The following is a 9,203-nucleotide window of genomic DNA, read 5'->3' on the forward strand; positions in this document are numbered from 1 at the left end:
TACGGCAGATGTTCGACCGGTACAGTAAAGGCTGGGGGGGGGGGGGGTGAGTAAAAGAGGATACGCGGTAATAAAACGATGGGAACCAAAAATAACAAAATTGAGTTTGGTTTTGAAATATTATTTATTCCGGGTTCAAAACCTTTAGGTCTATGAGCTCTTTGAATGGTAAACTGTAAAATTATGAAGTTGTAAATTTAAAAAAAACATACTAAATAAAAAATAAATGTACAAGTATTTTCAGTAGACATCAGTATTGATATTTTCTGATTGTTGTTGTCTCGCCATAACAATATAATAATACAATATATTTTAGTACATGTTATTATGTAACATTTTACAGTTAAAGTATGAAATCCGTTATTTTATTGAACACACTTCTTCAGTTAAGTATTTATATTAATATTCAATTAATACTGTATCTAGAAATTGTATCGAATGATTTGTTATTGTCTTATTGAGTACAATCCCCTATTGAGAATGGTTAGAGCATAATAATGAATCTATAAAACTATTATTTTGATGTTAAAAAATATTTTATACAATTCAGAAGTAATAATATATTTTACATTTTAAATATTTTTCACTTAAGTAAATGTAGAACAAAACGAAATCTAGACTTAGAAAAAATTAAATACCTATTCTGCAATTATTTCAGTATAATGCGGGTACATGCAAATATAAACAATATACGAAATACTTAGGTTCAACAGTTTCCATCTATCCAATATAACTTGTTTATAGTATTTAAAAAATTAATTTCATTTATTAACTGCATAATACTTATATTTGAAATGCGGAATACCTTTTTATTTTATTATAAAGTAATTAGAAAATATACATCGTTTAATAACACCTAATACGCATAGAAGTGGAATCGTAATAAAATATATTACTATTTTACACAAATGCCTAATATATCTATAACTGACTCACTAAGGAGAAATTGTTCTAGTTTGTAACCTTAATATTGTTAGTAAATAAAGTACAGCGTAGATATTTCATGAATAATAATACCATCTAATACATAAAAGCTAATACAACATTGTTGGCTATGTTGAGCAAGTTAGTCATTTTTTTAAAACTAATTTAAAGTTAAGTTTCTGCAACATAAAAATTATCTACAAAACCAAATTATTAATAATTAGTCTTTAAATATATTTTAATACAGGAATCGTTCAACTTCTTAACATAGTTAGTAGGAGAAAATATTAGTCTTAATAGAAGTTAGTTATTTTATGCTTTAAAATATTAATTAAAGAAAAATAGTTTGTTCAAAATGTGTAAGGTATTAGACTAAATTATAAATCAATATCTATAGATAGGTACTAATAAAGCGTAAGTGTGGTCACTGTTATTGTGTCTTTGTGATAAAATATACATTAATCGAAATTTGTCACAGCGCAGGCTGGTCCAGTGGTGGCAGATGGTTATTATAGTATGCACGCAGTCGTTTCCACCCTACGCCCGGTCAAACGTTTTCTGTGTTATAATTCGACACGCTTCAGTAGAATTGAGTTTATTGGGTGATTTTTTTTCATTCGAATAGTTATAAAAAAGAAAACCGGTTGAGTTACCCGATCTGCTGTCGGTACTTACATAGTAGCGATACACGGTCGAGTGTAAATAATCGGCACTACGGAGGCTCATATTATAATCGGTTGAACAATACGAAAATATAGACTTAAAAAAAATCAAATATTTTACATTTTCAGTACAATGCACGAAAATATAAAATACTTAGGTACAACGATTTCCGTATATCTACCTACCTAATATAAATTATTTACAATATTTTAAAATTAAGTTTATTTATTAACTGCTGTTAATGCTTATAATATTTGAAACTTGGAATACATTTTTATTATGCTACAATATGATTGGAAGATTTAAATAATACGTAATACGCATAAAAGTGGATTTTTAATAAAATTAAAATATATTCGTTCGGTACACAAAAATACTAATTACTTACAAATGACTAACAACGGAGAAAATGTTCATGGTTTATCACCTTAAGTTTGTTGGTGTAGTATAAAGTACCTAGATATTTCATAAATCAATACTATATCAATGAAATACTATATCAAAACTTGTCAAGTTGATCATTTTGTACAACTAGTTAAAAGTAAAGTTTCTTCAGTGTAAAAACTAGCTGCCACCAAGTTATACTTTAATTCAAAATAATTTAATTCAAAAACTTTCTAACATAGTTAGGGGCCACCCAAGGTGGATATATATATATTTTCATCTTATGGCCACCTTACTTCCTTCCAAATGTTTTCGTTGATTGGAGATGCCTGCTAAAATTTGATACCCTAAGATTTTCAGCATAGAGTTCATTCTGGATTTTTCCATTAGAACAGTTATCTTTGTTAAAATAAAAAACAAGGTGGGTCCATCGATCTGTTGTAGGTACTTACTACATAATATTGATAATTGATGCGTAAAGTGTTAATAATAAGCTGCAATAAGTCAATAACTGTATACTACTTAGATTCTTACATATGTATATAATGTAATAAAAGAGGTAACATTTTTTGTATATTTAGAGGAGTAATATATGTAACTTCTGAATGGACTCTAAATTGATTTTCTTCGTAGAAAGTTACAGCATCCCTGCAGAGAAACAAAATATCAAACATGTGACACAGTACATAATTGATAAGTTTGGATTTTATTGATCTATAAAACTATAAAAAAAAAGAATAAAAATCGTTTAAAAAAAACATACAAAATAAAATAAAATCATAGGTATTTAATTAATTTTCTGTCATTCAAATACTCAAGAAAAGGCAATATTAGTTTATGAACTCAAGAAATAGTCAACCAATTATTATGAAAGTGTTCTTATACCTTTGAGGAGGGGCCTTGGAGTAGAAAAAATGCACCTCAGGCTTAGAATGGAAAATTGAAAAAAAAAATCAAAGGAACGAAAACGTATAATATTAGATTTTATTTTTTGCATACTATTTACAAAAAATTCGATTAGTTAGCATTGAATTCTATAGACGGTAGCACATAATTTGGATCAGGCATTTTACCGTCATTTCATCGGATAATACATTAGTATGAAACTTAAATTAGAGTTTGCAGTTGAGTCATGTTCTTTTTGGTAGTGCTTTTAGAAAACATATTTATATGCCCATGACAATGGGTTAGAACTTAGGCGTTTTAGGAAAGTTTAGATTGTCCATCTCTGTTGAATTAAAGTTTACAAAGCGATAGCTGATAGCTATACCTATCCAAAAGTAAATTGATAGAATATATATATGTAATAGGTAAATCGCTACCATAGTTATTATACCTACTATCAATTTTGGTTCGCGATATTTGATAGTTACGGCTACCATAAATTTTAGTTTAAAATACCTAATGTTTAGATAAATAAATTAAAGTTATAGTTTAAGTTATCTGATTTTAATTCTGGGAAAAAAAAACATTTGAACTCAGCAGATAAATATCTATGTACAGTTTGTACAGAACACTTAACATTATTAATTTATACGATTATGGTTTGACAAAATCCATACTTTTCAATTTTTCATTAGCGGGTCAAAATTGAATATGATTACCTAATTTATACAATATTGCAATAGATACCATAAACTATATCTTTAATTCATTGATCCAAACTTTAGGTATTTTAAACTCAATTTTACGGTAGTAGCAACAAGGAAATATTACGGTATTGTCTTTAATATGACATTGTGAACATTACTCAATTGCCCATTGTTCATTAAACACCTTCATCGGTATTAATAAACCTTATAAAAGAGTACAATAGTCAATAATAGCACCTCGTCCGAGCATAGCAGAAGAATAAAACTTTCTCAGTTACAAGTGATAAATCGCTGAGTGGGTACCTATATTAAGGTGAATTATTTATTATTTATTATTTATTAATTATTCTTCTCGTGGTACCTAGCCGATATCAGACAACTATCTATTCAAATGGGTAGGTTTTTATCGTTTTAACTACGGTTATCTTACCTAACCAAGCAAGTTAAACAAACAAAGTCTTATAAGTTTTAATTGCCTAATGTGACGGCATTTCAGAATGTAGATTATGATTGTAATAATTGTAATTAAGCATTCTGCGATACGTGTCTTGTGTGCTGTGCGAATGCATGGCGTTATCTCGTTGTATACCTACTCTCGTGTATTGGTGCAGTTACCTACTTTAAGACTTTAAACATTTATCAAGTAAAACAAACACCATCGAATCTCCTCCATGTTGTTCATGAGTATTTATTTATTTACTTATTGCTGGCTTCGGCTGTTATTCGAATTTAGAGATGAGATTTTAGCGACTGGCGCCGACGAACAAAACTTGATGCCACAAATTAAGTGTTATAATATTGCAGCCCTTCTAGGACGGTTTATTCTCACACAATTAAGCAAAACAGAGATGCTTGTAACAATAATCGGCACACTATACGTCATGTGATACCGGTGTACGTCGGAAGGTTGTAAGTTCGTCGTGACGCCGACTGCAGGACGTCTCGATCCGACGGTGCGAGACAGATGAGATGGACCGTACTCATCGGGCATGACTTGGTCCACCTTCCCGGTAGGTATGCGGTCATTTTGTAGGTACTGCCAATTGTTTAATATATAAAATACTGACACTTTGTACGGTTAGGTAAAAATGTATAATGTACTATACTGTTCTATTATTTATATGACACATTATACATTAAAGTAATTAAGTATATATTTTTATGTAAAATAAGTACATACATACAAATAGATAGCGTTATAAAGAATGATGGGATTTAACCCTTTTTATATATTTATTATTTATAAGTAAATTAAATACGTTATTAAAAGCATATATAAAGGTATAAAACAACCAAAATAATCATTTTTTTTTTTAATTTGCATGCTAGTTGGTTGCAATACCAAACGTTACTACTATATATTTTTAAATTATAATTGTATTGTATTACAAACATATATTAAAAATGTTTTTTTATTGATTAATATAAATAAGGACAGTGAATAATGGACAGTTGATTGTAAAAATGAATTAATAAAAAAAAAATTATTCAATTTTCGTTTCGTGTTGTGGATAATATGTCTGAGTATACGTCTTAGAGTTGCTTCATACAATAAAATTCCACCCGAAATAGAAAAGTTATTGTGGCAGAAAAAAGAGATATAAAATATCGCAAGTATAAATAATATTAAAAATCATATTATATAAATCAATTATTTATTTGATTTTTTTCTATTTTAAATAATAATAATAATAAATTAAACTGTGCCTACCGGTTGTGTTTGTAATCGATAAAATTAAAATTGTGTGTTTTTGATAAATTGTTATGTGCATATTAAACTATTCAATATATTATTTGGGCCAGGTAATGCTTCGAGTTCATCAAACACCGTGTTGTCGATTGTTATTTATCTAAACGATTTACGCGCACTCTTCGGCATGGGACCCTGATTGTAGCGATCACGTTACAACCACGTAAACACCAGTTTTACCTGTATTTTATGAATTTTTTAGTAGAGTAAAAAAACTGTTCAATTAAGATAGCGAAAAATAAATATACTTCTAGTAGTTTAATTTTACTTTTGAAAAATAATTTAAATTCAATAGGCTTTTCTCTAAGCCTTGTAAGAAATAGATTTTGAACATTTTGGATAGTTTATGTAAGTATGGTTCCAAATTAATTTACCCAATTTCATAAAATAAATATGCACTTAAAAGGGCCAACGAGGGTCAAACGTATTTTTTAATCAGAATAAGAATAGAATTTGAATGATAACAATCAAAATGTTTATCTTTTTATAGCACTTTAGGATTTCTGGAACATTTTTAGGTTTCTAGAATTCAATATTTGCACTTTAAATGTTATTTAAGATTCGCATATAAATTGAATAAACTTTAACTATAATATGTACAATAAATAAATAAATACATAATCCAAATCTATAAAAACATTAAGAACAAAATAATAATTTTATGAAAATGATTGTGTTGTTTTTGCAACTGTCTTTGTTTGCCCTCTCCCCCCCCCCTCATGTAGATGCCAGACGCCCTGGCACTTCAATTGACCGGAAAACGCTGGAAGTCAGCACGGAATCCGCATATCAGGGTCACAAAATTCGCTAGCCTTTCCTTAGTTTCGGTGGCAGTGGTAGTATGACAGTTTGACTATAATACTCGTTCAATGGCCATGGGGCTATCACAGCGTAAGTTTCTGTTACAAGTGTTCCGATCGCTAACCATCAATGAGCAGCAAGTTTTGTTCAGTCGCTAGTGTGCTTAGAAATATTGAAGATTTTTCAATTAAATTAATATTTATTTTTTGACTGTGCCGCGAAATTTGATAGCTACAGACAGAATTCACTACAAAATGTTCAATAAATATAAAAAGATAATGATAAACTCCTCATAATTTTATTCGTAATTTTTTAGCTTTAATATAAGTTCAAGATTTAAAGGAGTAAACCACGAAATTGAGTGAAATACCCGACACCCATGTGTATATACATAAATATTGAAATGTTTAATATTTTAATTGACTTTGAAAACGTAAGAAAATTACAATATCAAATGCTTTACATACGTACTGAAGACGAACAATATCTTGAATAGTTATTACTAGGGAACGGACTTTAATGAAATAAAAAATAAGAAAAATATCCTAAAATAATGTGACTTGATGCCGTAAAAAATACCCTAAAATCTTCAAAAATATTTTTAAATTCAATAAAAATACTATTTTTGAACTTGAAACTTTTAAACAACATGAACAATTTGTGTGATAAAAAATATTTAAATACAATAAAAGTGAAGTAATGACTCAACTCAACAGTGCAATACAAAATTACAAGTTAGATAAATAGTTTATCTTATCTTTACCTCATTGCATGTAATATGTTGTAACTTGTATGTATGTGTGTCTACACGCGTCGACAATAATTTCGTCTGGAGTCAGGGTTTATCTGATCGGTAAAATTATAATAAATATATTTTTTTATGATGAATAAATTGAATAATTTTTTATGTTAATCTACACTTTAATCGAATTTTATCCATTCCTTTATAAAAAATGACTTAAAAACATAAAAATGCACTAAAAATGTCAAAAAATGAAAAATAAAATTTTTTAATTTCTTGATGTATAAAATGAACCAAAATTTATGCTTGGAAAGCAATTTTTTCGGACATTCAGAAAAAATGTAATTTGCATTCAAATCCGTTTCCTAATTATTACTATTTTATTTATGTTATATTACTTATGTATATTAATATTGTTCAGGTAGTAATTTATTTTTATTAATGATTAAGGGGTAGGTTGGATTTATGTTGGAACCAAATTTTGTTAATGATTAAAAACAAAAATATTAAATTATTATTATTATTGGGTACAGATATTTTATAAAACAAATACTTCAGAATTAATTGATTCCTAATATTATTCTTTATGACACCTTGTTGATTAACGACAGTTATAAATAAAAGTTTTTCTTAGTTACAATAATTTATTTGAATAACATTTTTTTTTTTTGAATCCAATTTACTATTGACTAATGAATTTCTGTACTACTATTTTAGTTAACATTTTGATTTGAAAAATATTTAAAAGACTAACGGGACTATAAGACTATCATGATTGGACAAAATCGTTCGGAAATCAGGTACTTAAATGAATTTTGTTTATTTAGTTAATGACATTCTTATTGGTTTTCACCTCTACGGCTCTGCCAGTGTCGGTGTAGTGCGATTGTGTGCGTTTTAAGTATTTTTTTGAGTAAACGATTGAGCGTAATACTAAAATAACAAAAAAAAATGATTGTTTCGGCTCTTCCATTATTTCATTGTGTCTGAATTTGGAGTCTTCGATCATAAAATTCGATTCGATCTGCGTCTTGAATTATCCCAAGCCCAACATTAAGTCCTAATCGTATATGCATTAATACTTAACCAAACACCGATTCTTATCATAATTATATTTCAATTTTGTCATTTATAAATTACAAATAATAATAATCATATTACAGAACATAAATCGTTATTAAACATATATTATTACACATACAATAATACTCAATGTAATATACACTGAACATAATATAGAATAAGCCGCGGTAATTGGTAAATATTTTCAAAACTATGAGTATGGTAAAATTTATCTTCACTAAATATTTTTTTTTCTGAACTCATGTTTATATCTTCAGAAGTTTTAACGTTTTATTGTTTTTAAAGCGTTCTTACAATTCTATTTTTAATAGTTTAATATTGTTCAGTATATTCCTTTCATGTTCACCATGAACTGCCATGCACAAGTCAGTTTTATTGACAAATGGTATTTGTAACGAAACTAGAGTTATTGTAAATTTAAAATTGCCTATACTGGATAATTGAACAATATTATAGAATAAATAAATATATTGAACACAATTTCAACGAGTAATGTATTCTTTATTATTTATTAGGTACCTATAAGATTAACATTAATTATAAAATTGTAAAAACAATCCAATTTTTGAAATTATAAGTTGTTTTTATTCGTTCAAAACTCAACTGATTTAAAAATAATATTTTATTCATATTATAAATAAATAACTGTACAAAATTCCTATTTTTAAAAAAGATTTTAAATAAAAAACTTAATTTTTAGACCACGATAAAATGTCATTGGTCATATATATTACATTAAGAAAAACTGTTTTAGAATATCTGCGTTATACCATTACATGTTTAATTGGAGTTACTCACTTTCCAGTTCCTTAGGTATACGCCATGACACAATATTTTATGTTAAAAAAATTGCGCAGAAAATATATAGTGATATTAATAGTCGCATTCACAACTCTGATAAGTATAGAAATCATTAGTAAGAAAATATATGGTCGAAATATTATTAAGTCTTGGATCATGCGTGATAACGACTTGGAATGTTGGGAATTGTCCCGACACAGATCGAATAGTCACAACATAGTTTTAAATAAACAACCAGATTCGTATTGGTACGTTTTTAAAACATAAAATCATAAAAGATTGGTCTGTTAGCAATGTATTTAATATTTCCAGTGTTAAGTAAATTATATAGAACACTTATTCGTTTAAAAATTATAGTAAAATATTATACGTAAATAAAACAAAATAAAAATGTGAATTATTCATTTCATAAAGTGTAATTAAATTTTAAGGCTCCTATGGGTATCTTTCGTACTGAACGACG

The sequence above is a fragment of the Myzus persicae genome, unplaced genomic scaffold, assembly GCF_001856785.1.
Source record: "Myzus persicae strain clone G006 unplaced genomic scaffold, MPER_G0061.0, whole genome shotgun sequence".
Classification (NCBI taxonomy): domain Eukaryota; kingdom Metazoa; phylum Arthropoda; class Insecta; order Hemiptera; family Aphididae; genus Myzus; species Myzus persicae.